This window comes from Solanum dulcamara, chromosome 11 (genome assembly GCF_947179165.1).
Source record: "Solanum dulcamara chromosome 11, daSolDulc1.2, whole genome shotgun sequence".
Taxonomy (NCBI): Eukaryota; Viridiplantae; Streptophyta; class Magnoliopsida; order Solanales; family Solanaceae; genus Solanum; species Solanum dulcamara.
In genome coordinates, this window is record NC_077247.1 from 54,138,968 (window position 1) to 54,156,739 (window position 17,772).

At 30.7% G+C, this 17,772-nt stretch overlaps 1 non-coding gene and 1 pseudogene across 1 annotated transcript; one reads left to right on the forward strand and one right to left on the reverse strand.

The window, feature by feature from the left end:
* Positions 1 to 690: 690 nt before the first annotated feature.
* LOC129873816 (GATA transcription factor 19-like) lies at positions 691 to 2,260 on the reverse strand (annotated as a pseudogene).
* Positions 2,261 to 15,695: 13,435 nt separating this feature from the next.
* On the forward strand, positions 15,696 to 15,815 carry LOC129875301 (5S ribosomal RNA). Its single transcript, XR_008763138.1, has one exon. It is a non-coding gene; the product is annotated as a 5S ribosomal RNA (ribosomal RNA).
* The last annotated feature ends 1,957 nt before the right edge of the window (positions 15,816 to 17,772 follow it).

Sequence of the window (17,772 nt, forward strand, 5' to 3'; positions counted from 1 at the left end):
TTAAATAAAAACTATATTATCATAGTTTCTCGTCTATCATCATTTGATTTGACACAATTTATAGTAAACAATAGAATTTTAAGATTAAATTATTTATAATTATTAAAATATGACATTTTTTTTTGGAGATAAAAAAAAAGTGTCAGGGGGAGTATCAGTTACCGAAATAATCAACTCAATCATAGTTAACACAAACACCGATCAATACTAACATTTCAGTTGTGGCCCAGAATGAAATGAAATGATACGAACTACAATAAATTAGGGGATGAGCCACATGGTGCAGTACTGGCTAATTAGATTTAGACCGTATATTCAAGATTAACATTATATATATATATATATATATATATATATATAAAAGAGATGGTAATTTTTTTGATTTCTTAGTACATTTTATTTTTTTATATTTTAAATCCTTTCATGAAAATTTTGACTTTGTCACTACTAAATATTCATAAATGCAGGCAGCACTGGCGTAGCAATAATTCGGTCACACATTAGAAAGTTAAAAAGAGAGACTGTTTCAGAATTTGTGGGCAGCATTAACAGCAGAAAACTTTCAGTTGATAAAGAGAGAAGTGTTGGTGGATCATCATATTCAAGAAAGTGTAAACTATACTATATGGATGACGAGGACTAACAGAGAGAAAAAGTGATATATGTATATATGACTGATCATCATCAAAGTGAAAAGTTAAAGATACTAGGAGTAATATATATAAGTAACAACTAGTACCCAAAAAAGAGGAAAAGCCAACAAACATAAAAACGTAGAATTAACTCATTTTCACTCCATCTCTATATGAAAGACGGAGGACACAAAAAGAGAGAATTTCTTCAACCATAGCCCACCGTAGTCACCATCATCATGACACGTCATTAGTTTCCAGTTTTGAAATTAATTAATTAATTAAACCTTGATCCTAGCTATTTTAATTATCTTTTTTTCATCTAGTAAAGTCATGAACAAGGCTAGGCCTATCAGCAACATTTAGACGCCAAGGAAGGAAGGGAATGGCGGTGGCCGCGGCATCGGAGTCATGGAGGTGATCATCATCCTCAATGAACCTGAACTCATTACCATAAGTAGTTGAAGAGAAACAAGGCATTTTTTGGGGCTGTGATTGGTGATGAACCCATGTGTTGATGCGTCGTCGTCTCCATTCCTCCTCCACCGTTAGCGGTGGCTGCTGCTGCACTCGCTCTTCTCTCTTCCTTCTTGAAACGAATTCCACACGCATTGCAAAGTGACTGCATATATACAATAATCCATAATTTATTTCAACCTTAATATATAATTGTACGATTTAAATAATGCTCATTCGAAAAATATTAATCCTCCTTAAAATAACCTGATATGATATAGATAAAAAATATTTACACTGCGGATATTTTAGACATGATAATATAAAATGGTAAGAATATATTATATATACCTTAGGGCCTCTAGGACCATTTCTCCATAGAGGTGTAGAAGTGGTGTCACAGTTAGCACAGCGGCGAGCAACAAGAGGGTCAGTAGTAGAGTTGTTGTTGCCATTGGTACAACCACCACGAGTGGACTTGTATTGAGGATTAGTCATGTGTTGTTTGGGGTGAAGAATATCCCAAAAGCAATTAGAGGAGGAGCGATTAGAGTAAACTGATCTCTTTTCATGATTGTCGTCATTGGTAAGGCGAGTAGAAGGAGTCCCTAAAGAGAGAGTACAATCCACAGATGAAGGGGCAAAAGAGTACATGTTTTCCGAATATTCATGGGAGAAGAGCATTGAGAATGCAGATGTAGTAGTAGTAGTATTGCCGGTTTGGCTGTGAAACAGACCGCATGAACAGGGACCCACCATACTCCCATTACAACGATGCATCATTTTTTTTTTCTTCTTTCTTCAAAGTAAAGGAAGCAAATTAACGAGGAGTTTATAGAGATCACAATGCAAGTGTATCCAGGGATGGAGAGGGGGTAAAGAGGGGAATAGTAATAAATTTGAAAGGAAAATGTAAGTAATAAAAGAAGGTTTGAATTGAATTAGCTTTGGGGTTTGTAGTATTGTCTGTTAGCTCATTTATATAAGCTATAGTATGTCCATAAAATGTCGAAATACTAGTCAGCAGGTGCAGGGGAGTCCACGTTGGTCGTCAAACGTCTGCTACAACGTTTTTTTGGATTCTTTGTTTGCAGATAAATTGCAGAGAGGTAGGGACCACATTCATGCGTTACATTTAGTTTGTGTGAGAGAAGAGACTGTATTATAGTAGGAGCTATTGATTGGTTTGATAAACAAGTGCCAAATGGTCTCTATATATAGTAATACCTGAGTTATACTGCTACTTCTCATGTGTTGCTACAACTTTTTGTAATTTTGATTATTTATATACTCCCTATGTATAATGTAGAGTACATAGTTATAGTAAGAGTACGTAGGAGAGAAAGCAAATGGGTCATACATAATTGTTAGTCAAAAGAGAACCCACGTGACAAGGGGGAACAGTCTTCCATGGATCTGCCTTCTCCGATCACGAGGCGACCTGTCTCAACTCTCAACTCAACACCCAATACTAATAACCCTTGCCCTCCCCTTCCCACACCCCCCCACCTTTCTGCACTCTCCCTTCCCCAACGATACTGGAAAATACTCTTGCGATTTCTTCTATTTAAATTTATATAATATAATTTAATTTAACATATAAAATTTACGAAATATAAAAAAAAATAATGATATTTCACAAAAGGAGTGAGATAGAGAGAGTACTACTATTGCTAATCAACCTCAATTTTTAACCTTTCAGGTTAAATTATACTCCCTCCATTATTGTTCATTTTTACTTATTCAATATTTCAAAAATAAATATTTACTTTTACCAGTTATTTTTGACATATAAAAATATATTATTTTTTTCATGTTTTATTCTTAGCATTAATTATTTATTCTCAAGTCATTTTTCAAGATCTAATACTAAATATTAATTAATAGGAATAGTAAATTAAAATAATTATGTCAATTATTATTTTCTTAATGAGTGTACTTTTTTTTATCTTATGGGATGGCCCCTCATGGGATTTTCTATTCGAAAACTCTCGCCTCGCCTCGTGTTCAAATATTACTAATAAAATTAAATGGATGAGTACTTCCTCCTTCATTTTTCAAGTTCACAACAAAATTGATTATTATTTTTCGTAGTTTATTCTTAGTAGTAATTGTTCTTGAACACTACAAACTCTTCAACAAAGTAAATATTTGACGACAAGAAATTATATTTGAAGACATAAATAAGGATAAAATAAAATAGTAAAAATAATCCCTTATAGAAGATATTAAATCTAGTGTGACAAATCTTGAATCCGAATACTTTGAAATAGTTTCAGACGTGTATCAAATCAAATCCAAGTCATGAGACTTTGAACTTAGGTTGGGGCAGTGTAAGGTAGTGGTGTTTATAATTATCAACAACGAAAGAAAGACCACACTTTATTAGTGCAATAGGCAGTCAAATCCATCTAATCGACCATCAAGTTAGAGTAAGGAATATTGCATCTGATTGAAAAAAAATGATACTGGGGGGAGTAAGTTGCTAAATACTGATATACACCACTCCTTTCTTCATCTAAAGGTGCAGAATACTACAACAAGCAGTGTTAGGCATTGTCCAACATCACTAGTAAATTGGTCGTACGTACTACAACGCATTCACGTGAACTGACTGAGAGAATCTATGAATGTTTTAGGTAATCTTGGTCTTCTTGTCATCATGATTATCTATCTATATCAACCTCCCTTAACTCTCTTATTCTTCTCAATCCAAGTTCCAACATTAATTATTTTTACACAAACCAAATATAATTTTCTAGATTTGTTCCTAATTAACAAGAGTTAAAAAAACAAAAAAAAAATAGGAGTTATTCTCAAAGGGGTAAAAAAAACAAAAAAAAAAACGGAGTAGAGTAGGTAGATAGTAGGAGGAGGAGATGCATAGATTTTGTGGAGAGTAGACAAAAAGCGAGAAAGTGAAAAAGGGATGGATAGGAATAGGAATCATGAAAATGAGATACTCTGCAATCATCAAAGTAACAAATGTTCCAACATGACATGGAGAGCAAATCTTTGACTCAAAGATGCAAACTTAGTATAGCTAGAAAGTACCTCTCCGGATTTAATAATTTGTTTGAAAAGAAAGAAAAAGGGAAATGAAGCCTAGATTTGATGTGTTTTATGTTTAATAATTAGGAAGAAAAGAGTAAGAGGGGGCCACCACGAATCACATATACTCATTATGAAATGTGATGGGGTCCAAAACCAAAATAGAACAAAAACTCCTCTGGAATATCAATGTGATTTGGGATTAAAAGATTCAAAGTCCAAAGAACAAAGAAAGAGAGAGAATCAGATCATCTTGAGATTGGTGTCACCCTTAGTTCGACAAACGGGAAGACCAGAGACCAGACCAGACCCTCCACTTTCCAAAAGATGCTCTATCAACCCACCCCACCAAGTTTCTTCGATTTACACAATTTTCATTACCTTCTCTACACTGCAAACGTTCAATTATAAAGAGGTGATATTTATTTTTGTGAAAGATTAAAAAAATTCACATAAATTAAAATAGACAGAGAGTATGTATCTTTCGATTATGCATCTTTAACACTTATTTCATCGTATGTTTGGTGTGACGAGAAAAATTGACAGCAATTGATCGTTCCGACTAAAATCGCTCACCATGAATTTAAGTTTGATGGACTAACGAACAAAAATATTAGAGATCAAGTCTGATAAAAGATTCAATAAATATTTAAATTGACAGCCTAAGATAAATGTAAATAACTTATTATGACGTATTCAATTATATTGCACGTGTAATTTAACTTGTTAAAGTAAATTATTTATTATTTATTAAATATATAAATTAATTTAATTTGAATTAAATGTAAATAGTCTTTTGAACAACAAAACATAAATTAAACTCATAAATAAAATTCATAAAATATAAATATACTGATTACTAATGACTGATGCCAGGCTCTAGAAGAGGGAGTATGAATAATAACGAAGCAGTGATCTCAAATGCCAATAAGGGCATCTCCAATCCATGCGCAAATCAACTTTAATATACTGCACCAAATTTTATATTAATTTTTTTTTATTATATTATTATCTCTTATTTTATTTATTATTTATTATTTTATTTATATTTTTTTATTTTATAAAATAAAATTCTTTTTAAAAATATTTACTATATATAATTTTCATATTATTTTAAATTATAGTCGTTTAATATAGAATTATTTTATATCATAATTTTTTAAATAATATAAATTGCTAGCAAATATTACATATTATACATAATAATGGATAACACAAATAAAAGTGAAATTATTAACGAAATATAATTAAATAAACATTACACAGTTGAAAATTTTATTTTAAGTTCTACATGAATATTCAACTTTCAAGATTACTACGATACTCCCATAAATGATCTATTAATGCATTACGTACTTCAAAATGAGCTTCTTTATTAGTGAATCAATTGCTAGTTTGTTGAATGTTTATTATTTTCGATAATTCTAAAGTATTTTGTATTATTTATTCACCAATTTATATTTTGCATATTTAATTTTTGACAAGGTTAATTGTACTTATATCCAATTCAAATTTATAGTAGAATTAACATAAATTTAATTTCAAAAAAAAGCAAGTAAAGGAAAATAATTTATAAAAATATTAAAATTTTAATCTAAAATTAATATTATAAAAATATTACATAAAACTTACAAAATATTTTAATTAAAACATAACAATTTATATAATATTTAATTAACAATATGGTATAATAAAATAATAATAAAGGACAATTAGTGTGATGAATAGTGTAGCACCAAGTTTGGTGCTACACTATTCACACACCAAATTTGGTGTAAAATTTAACATGAGTTGGAGCAATTTTACACCAAATTTTGTATCAAATATAGCATTTGATGTAAAATTTGGCATGGATTCAAGATGACCTAAATATGCTGGCAATAAATGCGATCTGTGGGGTTTATACTCTTGCTCCAATAGGGGCTTTCACATTTTTTTTTCCTCACGTTTCTTGAAAAAACATTAATAAAAAGTACTATTACTTTTCTATGAATTATACTTTATTTAAAATAAGACTAAAATAATTTTATTTCTTGAACATTTTTACTATTATAAATAAAATAAGACAAAATAATTAATAATCTCGAAATTAATATGAGATTTTTTTAATGAAAGCTTAATGATGGAAACCAAATTAACCCCCACGAATACCGAGCGCTATTAAATTTTCACATCGTTTAAGGATGACCAACAAATATACTCACGCTTACCTTCATTATACTCTATGATGATGATGTTTACGTGGCTCGTTAGATTTTGTGGGCCCTGGCCTAAATTTGGGACCAATTTTCCAAATATATTTTGCCTCTAATTATTATCATATCTCATCTGCTTTGCTGCTTAATATACACTAACCCAAAAAAAGTGTTAATCATTACCCATTAATTCACGTGCCACGCGGCCCTTTACATGCACTTATCCAACTCTCCATGCAATGCATGCAAATGCCAATTAGTTAACCAAAGCGGACATATCATTGCAATTCTAAAACAATGAAATATGTTTACGCAACCCAATCACTTACAAAATAATTTTTTACAAAAATCATTAATTAACAATAATAATGTTTCAATCTCAAACAAGTTAGGATCGACTCATAACTCAATAAAAATAATTATTAACTTAATATCACCAGTAGGGATGGATCTAGAGGGTAGCTAGGGGATTTACCTGAACCTTCTCGACAAAAAATTACATGGTATATATAAGGTATTTTTAATTATTTTTTAATATATATATATAGAGAGAGAGAGAGAGAGATTTTGAACCTCCTAAACATAATATTTGAGATTGATTTAGTGGTTGAAGAGTTCAAAATTCACATTGAGATTCCAACGAGATAGAAAGTTAGTCCAAACTCTACATTTGTGTATTCAGGAAAAATGAAAGTATAGTATAAGTGTGTATAACTCAGAGTCAATCGGAGATAGAAAGTTAGTCCAAACTCTACATTTGTGTATTAAAAATTCACTAAAAATGCACAAATATTAAATTCAGAACTCTATTACGAACATGGTGCCGGTAGAATTTAAAAATTTTAAGTCGAAATTTTGATGCGATAATAACTAATTCCAACTTAGTATGTATAGATGTCTTTTTAATAAAGTTGTTAATGCTATACATAAAGATCGATTGAGAGTGTAGAATGTAAAAAATGTATTGTCATTGTCCATATATAGTTGTATTTGGCCTTGTTTAAATCCAAAATTCAAATGCAGTACACACTTTTTAAAAAGAGAAAAAAAGAAAGAAGTCATTCCTCAAAAGTCACAAGATACAACTGGGATGAATCTCACTTCGTCAGTCTCTTCTTTAAACTTTCAATATGTATAATTAGAGTAAATTTGGTATTGATCTATATACGTATAGATCATACTTAGGGAAAAGCAAAAGAAAATGGACAGATTCAAAAGAGAAAGATAGAGTAACTATGGATAGATCTATAACTAGAAGCCGCTGTATCATGAAAAAGTTTTTGAGTTATACTTTATGGTCAAAAAAAAAAAAAGAATCTCAATCTCCCTCTAAAAGAATAAAAACTGAACCCTCTTATTGTCTCCTCTAAGGGGGGGTGTAGCCTTGTACCCAAAGCAAACTTACATCTCTCTCCTCACTTTTGTTCTAATTCACATATTGTCATTCATAACCCTAATTACTTGTACTGCTTCCTCTCAATTCTCATTGCTACCTACTTTTTGTTCAGTGACTTTTTCAAAGAGGCTTGTCTGTTTTTGGAAATTTACTTTAATTCAAGGCTATCTATTTGACCATAAAAAAATAATTTATTTTTTTCGGAATAAATTTTTACTTTATTTGAAAATCAGTGTTTAACTATGAAAATTTTAAATTCTCAAGATGTAATTTAAATTTGAAAAACAGACGTTGTTTTCTAACTCACTTTCTAGTACTTTTGAAGTTGTATTAATTAAGTACATTCAAAAATGAACATTATTCTAAATATTTTTTCCAAAAAATATAACCAAATGCACACAACTCCATCTTTATCCATAACTCCACAAATTTCAAATGATTTAAGTGAAAAATATTTGAAAATTATGGCCAAACACCTCCTAATACTGTTACACAACAGTGGTGTTCTTTGCTTTTTCGTTTTATAATCATGAGTTGTACGTACTAATGATCCTCTTCAATTAAAAAGGTGAAAAAGATAGATTCACTAGATCAGTGTTATATTTTTATTGCACTGTTTCCCAGATCTTCTTATTTCTTGAGTTTCTCATGTTTAGTGCATATTTCTCATATTTAGATGCATGTACTAGAACTAGAATCAAATTTACCCTGTCTTGTAATTTTAGTGCAAAAATGATACAGTGTTCTGTTTTCAACTATATATGATCATAAAATATAGCCAAACACATAAATAAACCATTTAACTTGGTTGGATTTTACTTTCAGGCACCTTAACTATTCTTCCTTCCTATTAAACCCCTGAACCATATATAATTTGTATCTTTTAAACATTTATGATTGAAACGTCACAAATTTTTTTAAAAAAAAATGGCGTGTGTAATCCACCTTTCCCACATGGAACCTGCAACCAATCAAAAAACACATCCTTTACACATCAACTCATTTTACATAAAAATCTAAAATACATGTCATATTCACTAAACACACTTTTGGACTTGGTTTCATCAGCGATAGTGTGAGGAGAAAACCCTAAAAATGAATCTTATTTTCAATGATTTTACTAATATTTAAGCTCTTTAGAACTAAAATCCTCAAAATTCGAAGTGATTTTGGGTGTTTGTCGAAGGTATCATGGAATTTGCATAAGATTTTAGAGTTCAATCACTATTTTAGAGTTTGATCTACTGAGGTAAGTTTATTTCCTAAATTTCTATCTCATTTTTTATTGTTTTAACATTATATATAGTGCATTTTAGTATTTTATTAATGTGATTGTATATTATTAAAATCTAGAAAAAATTAGAATTTTTTTATTCATAAAATGTCTCTTGATTGTCAGAAAATCTTATGGATTGCATTATTATAACTCGTTTTCATCATCGTGGTGATTTTAAACAAGACAAAAAAGGGGTAACTTATATTGGGGAAAACAAAGTCGAATATGTTAATATCAACAAAGACCACTTCTCATTAATCGAATTACTTTATCATACTAAAGAATTAAGGTATCTGACTATTGGTGGCTTCTATGTTAAAGACCCCACCAAAAATGACTTTACTGAGGTGGAAAATGATTTCAAGTTACAATATGTGAAGCATGTTGTGGATGAAGTACAAATTCCGAAAGAGGCCCCAATTGATTTTCTTTGTGGGCTTGAAATTGGGAAAAATAGTCATGTGATTGGTGAAGAACACTTACAAGATATAAATATGACTGAAAGTGATGCATTGTTTGATGAGGTTGAATCTGAAAATGTCAATGTTGAAGTTAGGCTAGAAGATATATCAAATCTTGAATGTGAAGGAGCTGAATCAAACCAAGAAAGCAGTACTAACTCTCAAGAAGATGTTATTCCCGATGAGAATGACTCTGAGGTTGATGAAGAGTTGAGATCTCTTAGAAATGAAAGGAGAAACAAAATGAAAAGGAAGGACAAACCTGTTCAAACTGAGGAAATAAGGCCTTGAAATTGCCGATATTGATAGAGGATTTGAAGACATACGAAGGAAAAAAATTGCTAGATACAGTAAAAGATTAGGGGGTGATGAACAGTATATAGATAGCTCAGAACTGGACAATGATGACAGTAGAGATGAATTAAATTCAGATATTGTAAGTGGAGTTGATTTACCTGCAAGAAGAAAGAGTAAAAAGATAAGATTTGAATCTGATTGTGTTGTAGCTATTTTTGAGCTTTATTTGTATTTAAAAGTGCTGAACAATTTAGAAAAGTTGTTGCACACTATTCTTGTGAATATAGAATTAGGTTAAAGTTGAAGCCTAATGAAAAGCATAGAGTTAAAGTTAAGTGTGAAGACAAAAAGTGCAAATAGTTGTTATTTACTAGTATAGATAAAGATTCTGGTGATTTTGTTGTCAAAAATTATTATTCTGTTTATGCATGTCCTACTTCAACCAAGAACAGTCTGTGTACTTCTACGTTTGTTGCCAAAAAATTTAAGCATGAGATTACATGTCAACCATCCATAAGATTCTAGAAAATTCAACAATTGGTGAGAAAACAATTTGGGCTGTAAGTTGAAAGAATTGTTTGTCATAGGACAAAAAGGAGAGTTATTAAGGACTACTTAGATGATTGGAAGATGAAATTTTTAAGATTGTGCGATTATGCAGACATGATTAAACATGCTAACCCTGACAGTTCATGTTGGGTAAAGATAGATAAAGAGTCTCAGCCAAGAAAAAAATTGTATGTTTACTTTGATGCATTGAAGAGAGGTTGGTTGGAAGAGTTCTGAAAAATTATTGGTTTTGATGGATGCTTTCTGAAAGGTGCTTGCAAAGGTGAATTGTTAGTTGTTGTTAGTAGAAATGGAAATGAATAGATGTTTCGAATTGCATGGGCTGTTGTTGATACAAAGACAAAACATAGTTGGAGTTTTTTTCTCAATAAATTGATATAAGATTTGAACTTAGGATCTGGGCATGGACTGACTGTAATGTCAGATATGCAGAAGGTTAGACAACTTCTATATTGTAATTTGATCTCCTATTTTTATTTTTGTTGTTGTTAATATTTTTTAAGTTTTATTATTTTATAACTTTATTTAAATAGGGCCTTGTACAAGTTTTGGGTGAGTTGCTATCAGATTATGAGCAAAGAATGTGTGCTAGACATATCTGATCTAATTGGCATCAAAACTGGAGAGGTGAAGAAAGAAGGAACCAATTCTGAAGGTGTGCAAAGTCAACTTATAAAGTGAAATTTCAAGATGAGATGGATAAACTCAACAAACTAGGTAAGAATATTTGTGAGGACTTATTAAATTATGAAAAATAACTTGGTGCAGGGCATGTTTTAAAGAGCATTGTAAGTGTGATATTGTTGAAAAAAATATGTGTGAGACGTTTAATTCTTGGATACTAGCTACTAGATGTAAGGCTATCATAACTATGTTAGAGGAGATTAGGCATAATATAATGAACAAAAATATTGCAATGAGGTAATTTACTGATACTTGGATCTCAGATATCTCTCGTATAGCTAGATTAGTACTTGAAGAGAACAAAGATATTGCTAGATTTTGTGAGGTTAGATTCAATGGTGATATTTGATATGAAATCAAAGATGGTGAGTATAGGCATATTGTAAGGAAGAAGACATGTACATGTAGAACATGGCAATTGAGGGGCATATCATGTCAACATGCAGTGCTTGTATATTAGCACAAAGGCATAGAACCTGAACATGAAGTGGTACATTGGTATAGGAAAGAGACATTCTTGAAGAGTTATGACTTCTCTCTCTAATCCATACCTATCTTGAAAATATGGGCTCATACTAGTGGTATACTGATTGAGCCTACTAAACCAAAAGTCATGCCTGATAGGCCACGAAAGTGCAGAAGAAAAGAAAAAAATGAGCCAAGAAAAAAGTACAAAAAACTGTTCAAGAAGAAAGTAAAAATAACTTGCTCAAAGTGTCATCAAGTAGGCCACAACAAAAAAAATTGTCAACTCATGGTAAGTTACTTGAATTCATTTATAATTAGCTTTATTTATTTGCAGTAAATAACTAATATTACTCTATTGATAAGCTGGGGTGGGACAATCAAGCTCAAGCTAACCACTAGTGTTTAGTAGTCAGTCATCAATATCTAAACAACCATCAAGCTCAAGCCAGCAAGACAGTTCTATATGCTTTGATACTTCAGGTGTTAGAGGAGAGCAACAATCTAGTAACCACCAGTAGAGGCACTAGTACAGCTACTGGTAGAGACACTGTCAATGGCATTGCTAGAGGTACTAGTAGAGAAAGAGGATATGTATCAACATGAAGATAAAAGAGGGAAAAAATGGTATGATTTGGCATCTTCACTAATGCAAATGACAGTCAACCTTTAATGTAAGTATCTATATATTTTTATTCATTTCTTACTCTACTATATAAAGCTCATTTTAGTACATTTATATGCAGTCTGGTACTTCAAGTGAAAGAGTTATCACTCCAGGAGCTTATATGGATGCATCTCCAATAAATCTTAATATTGATTATAAGCCTCGAGGACTGAAGTCGAATGGTGGAGATGCTGTCACAATTTCACAATTGCGTCATATGAGTCAATCAAGAAAAAATCAATGTGCATCATCTAGTGCACCTACAGATGCTTAATTTTAGCATCAACTTTATTTTTGGGGGTGTGTAATCAGTAGCAAATTTTTTTATTAACTGCTTTGAATGTCTTTCTATGTATTTTAAGTACATTAACTGATTTGTCTTGATGATTAGTTGTCATGGATTGGTATGTTTGTTTGGACCTCATTAGAGCAAATTAATGATATGATTGGTTAGTTATGTTTGTGTTGTCATTACACTAATTAAAAATGAAAGTTAGTGAGCATTTCTAATCGTGCTTTACTTTATTTTGTGTAGAAGTGAATTGTGTTTAAGAAAACAAAAGAGATACACATAAATTGTCTTCATTCCTTCAATTCCTTCAACCAAAATCAGTATAACAAAATACAAATGAATGCAGTTACAATGAAAAGGACAAAGGCATCAAAATTGTCTTGAGTAGACTACAATCCAACATACATACTGTAACATACACACATTCGATCAATTCTAAACATAGATGCAAATAGCCAAGATCACCCCTACAACAGTAAACACCATTCAATATTTTCTTGATCGATTCTTCTCTAGTTCATATGTTTTGACTCGATTCAACAAATTCCATATCACCCTTTTAGCTTGAGCCGGCATTTCATCGTTATAATATTGGAAATATCCACATCCACCTCGTGACTACAAGAAAATTAAATTAAATTACAGAAAAAATAAATTTTTAATATATTGGACAAAAAAATTAATTATCTTCAAAATTTTACAACAAAGGAACCTACGTCTAGTGCTGGATTGCGTCCATGATGTCTTCATTTCCACAACCACCCCATAGTGACACATTACATTTGCAGATGAAGAATAAGGAATTGATGAACAAGACATCTTCGACATTGATTTGATGAGCAGTATCGTGGAATGGAAGAAGAGGAAAAAAATGGTTGAAAGTACGTGAGTAGTTGTAGGGAATAAGAGAAAGAAAAGAGAAGAGAAATAAGAGAAAGAAGGGGAAAAATAGGGTTAAAAAAGGAAGAAGACCGTTGCAATGTCTAAATGGATTCCTCATCAGCATTTCTTCATCCTCTCACGCGCTCTTAAAACTATTAAAGTCATAAATGTTTAAAAGGTACAAATTATGTATGGTTCAGAAGTTTAATAGGAAGGAAGAATAGTTGAGGTGCTTGAGAGGAAAATCCAACCAAATTAAAGGACCTATCTATGTGTTCTGCCTAAAATATACTGTACGAGTATTGAATAGTATTTTTTCTAAATGAGTAATATTTAGTACATCCATCCACCCACACACTAAATCAATTTAATTGTGATGAATAAACAAATGAATATTCGACTCATCAATTTCTATTGAAATAGCATCCAACAATACCAGCAAGCACAAATGTTTATAAAAGTAAGAAATTAATTAATTAACTTAATAGATGCACCGTCATAGGATAAGATAATAAAATGTGAACCCCTTCAATTTTTATTTAATTTAAAAAATCAAGAGATAATTTATCACTTAATTTTTAATTTTCTTATTATTATTAACTATAATCATTTTTAATGTATTTTTTAAAAGATTGAATTTAGTGTATTCAAAGAATGATATCGTAAAATTATCATTTTATTAATTACTTCTTCAAAGCTAGGTGTATCAACTATCAAATCAAATATGAACAAATAAAAATGAACGAGACATCATTAATGAGCATCAAATCCAATGGCCAATCAAGCTATTTTATGTGATTTTACTTGGTTTGAGAAAATGTACCCGACAATCGGCATTTAGGTAAGAATATTTATATAGAAAAAATAGTTACAATCACCATAAAAATCCTTTGGAAAGCATAAGAGCATCTGCCTGTATGGTCTGTTCTTGTTATATGTGTAACATTTGTTTGTTTTTGATCTGTGAACCATTTCTGCTTCGTCAATTTACTAATTTAACTCGATTATATTTACGACCGCCATGTATATATATTCCTGCTCCTTTTCCCCAGAAGCTTATTAAATATTTAATTATTTGTCCTCCTTATAATTTAAATATTTAATAGATATCTAATATTAAAAATTATACATACCTTTCTCCAAAAACTCTGTATCTGTTGAGTCGTGTTTAAATAAACCATGATTTTGTTTTAACTGTTGCACTTATACAAAGTGCATTGAAATAAATAAGCCCCTCATGAATTTAAGTAGTCAATATATAATGCCATAGTTTATAAAAGTTTCTATAGCATACGGATGATTTATAATCTATATAGCATATATAATGGCAGTTTATAAAAGTTTCTATGATACCATTATTACAGATGTATGAGATCGAAAAGTTTCTTGGTTCTTCGTTTGTATATTTGAATTCAAAGGTATGAGATGAGACCGAAAATATGTAAAAAATAAATAAATTATAATTTTTCCTGAGAGTTGCATAATATTTGAGATGACAATTTATGATACTATGCAATCTGTGCAATCAAATGTTCATACAAAATGCATAAAATATCAAGAACGGGGTTGAATAAAAAATTATGATAATTAATTCATTAGTTCATCTGATATTTAAATACATAATTTGTTTCTAAGTTTACTAGATTGTAAATTATAACTTTAAAAGATATAGATACAATGTAACTATGCACCTATTCCGAAATAAAATAAAAATGCCTTTTTTTAAACCTTGGTGGTAGAGTAACACCAATAAGTAATGAATGTTATATTGATATTTGAAATCTGTTAGGCATATCTCCCCCTTTTAATATTTTTTTATTTATAATCACAAATGTAAAGATCCTTTGAAACGTGTAAATCTTTAATAATATGATTTGTGTTGGAGCAAAATACATTTTAGTATTAAAATGATAATATTAATTTGTATGAGTTAGTGGTAGAATGTGGCAATAAGTTTCTATGTAACTTATATAACCTCTAACTCTTTATTTGCCCATTATTCTACCCCATGTAGCTCATGTAACCTCCAAGGCATAATTCCTCCATTCATTTACCTATATTATTATCTACTTTATTCCTATTCTAGATAAAGAAGAATTTCTCACCTATAAATAGTGGTGTTTCTTCCTTTGTGAAGTATGTCTAATAAGATGAGATGAAATATGTTAAGTGTGGAAAAATGTTGTAGTGTGTAGTAGTGAAAGAGAGAGTTGAGACAAGAAAATATTTTAAGTCTTCAACTATATTTACTATACAAAAGAGAGTAATTATATGTTGAAGGAAGGTAAACTTTTTGTGGAGCTTTGAACTCTTCAATTAATCCGGAGTTGTCTGCCTCTGTTGATGATGCTGAAGCGGATTAGTTGTACAAGAATGTGATCATACCAGCACTAACGCACCGGATCCCATTAGAACTCCGAAGTTAAGTGTGCTTGGGCGAGAGTAGTACTAGAATGGGTGACCCCCTGGGAAGTCCTCGTAGTTGCATCCCTCCTTTTCCTCCTTTTGTACTTCTATTGAGCCGATGGTCTCTCGGAAACAACCGTCCTACCTTTGTAGGAGTAAGGTCTGCGTATACTTTATCCTCCCCAAACCCACGTTGTGGAATTTCACTGTGTTGTTATTGTTGTTTCTTGAGTTGTACAACTTTGTTGGGCAGTTGTATTCTAGAGGGGACAAGTCAAGAGTATTACTGCTGGATCGGTGTAGATTATGCCTCAGTGGACTTAAATCTCCTTAAAGAGAGCGAAATATCCGCGCCTCAGCCTGAATACTTTTTAATTCATTTTTTGTCATTTTATTTTCAACTGTAATTTATTGTAATTTTGGTATATTACACCAACAATTTGTAATATATAATTAGTAAATCGTAATTTATATAATAACTCGTATGTATTATGTAGTAATAAAATCTTGAACTTTTATCTAAAATAATAATCAATAAATATATAATGCGTAGTCTATAATTTATTTAATTAGTGAATGTAATCATTTTCTATCCATCAATAACTGTGTAACTTGCCCGGAAATTTTTCCATTTTAACTAGAGAATTTGTTCATTTTCCGGAGAAAAATTTCTTGACTAACCATGAATGATTCAGGCCGAACAACGGCCCAATACTCTTGAAAAAACCCAACCCTTTTTTTTGTTTTTTTGTTTTTGACTCGTGACATTAATACCACTAAAAATTTATGAGATTAACCAAATAGGAGTATGTTCTTTTAATGTAAATCACTAACGAAATAATTATTTTTTAGGAGTATATTTAAATTCACTAAGCAATAAAAGAACTAGTCAATATGTTATAATTTGGACATAGAATAAGCTAATATTTGGACATATAGTTGCATTTTTTGGACTTAAATAAGTTTGAGTAATATTTCGATGTCTTAGTAGGTGTATGGACAACAATTTATTAAGAGATAATTACACTATACCGTAGCTCATAAAATTGCTTTACATAATTTACACGAGGTTTTCAATGCTTGACTTAATTTCATGTCTTCCTCTATAATGATACTCCCTCATTGCTTAGTGCTTACGACAAATTCTTATTAATGTTTCATTTACAAATCCACATCAAATGTACCTTATTTTTGCTACTTACCATGAAAAATCGGCTAACCCAATTTTTTCCACAAACCAAATAGAAAATTGTTGTTCAACCATTATTGAAGCTCGAAGCTTCAAAGTTGAAAATCGAATTTCCTAAAATAAACTCTGATTAGAGTGAGTATTGTTGCAAAAAATCGGTTACGTATTGACGAACCTAAATCTGAAATTTTGAGTGATTTGATGTAATTTTTGAGGTACTTTTTGATAAAAAAAAAGTGCTTGTATTCAAAGAAGAAGAAATATTTTTTTGTTAATAATGTATAAAATTGTATATCAAATTTTTAAAACATTTTTGTCAAAAAATATATATGAAAGTTCTGTCTATTATTATATACAATTTTCATGAGGGCTCTCAGTCTGGAACCCTTGAGCAAAATGGATTTGAAAAGAGTTGTCGGGAAGTATAACTAGTAAGTACTTCTTCATCCTTAATCAGAGTTTGAGTCTCCTTGAGTACTGAGTCGCTTTTGTTAGAGGTCGCTTTTGTTAGAGAGCGATTTACCCTTCAATGTGTGATTTTTCGATGCAAATTCGAATTTAATTAAATTGTAAGTATCGAACACCTAACGAAAAACCCAAAAAAATAATATCAATTACAATGAGAGAAATTGGCTTCTCTCAACAAACAATCTTATTGGGTTGAAGTTAGTCAAATGTGTTTTATTCATTGTCAGTGAAGTCACCTTCACTTGCGACAACTAGGAGTCTTCACCGAAAACGAAAATCGCACTAAATGAAGAAAAAAAAAATAATACTGTTTTTTGTTTGATTTGATTTTGTTTTTCAATTTCAAAGTGATATATTGCTTTGCTTTTGATTTCAAGTAGAATAT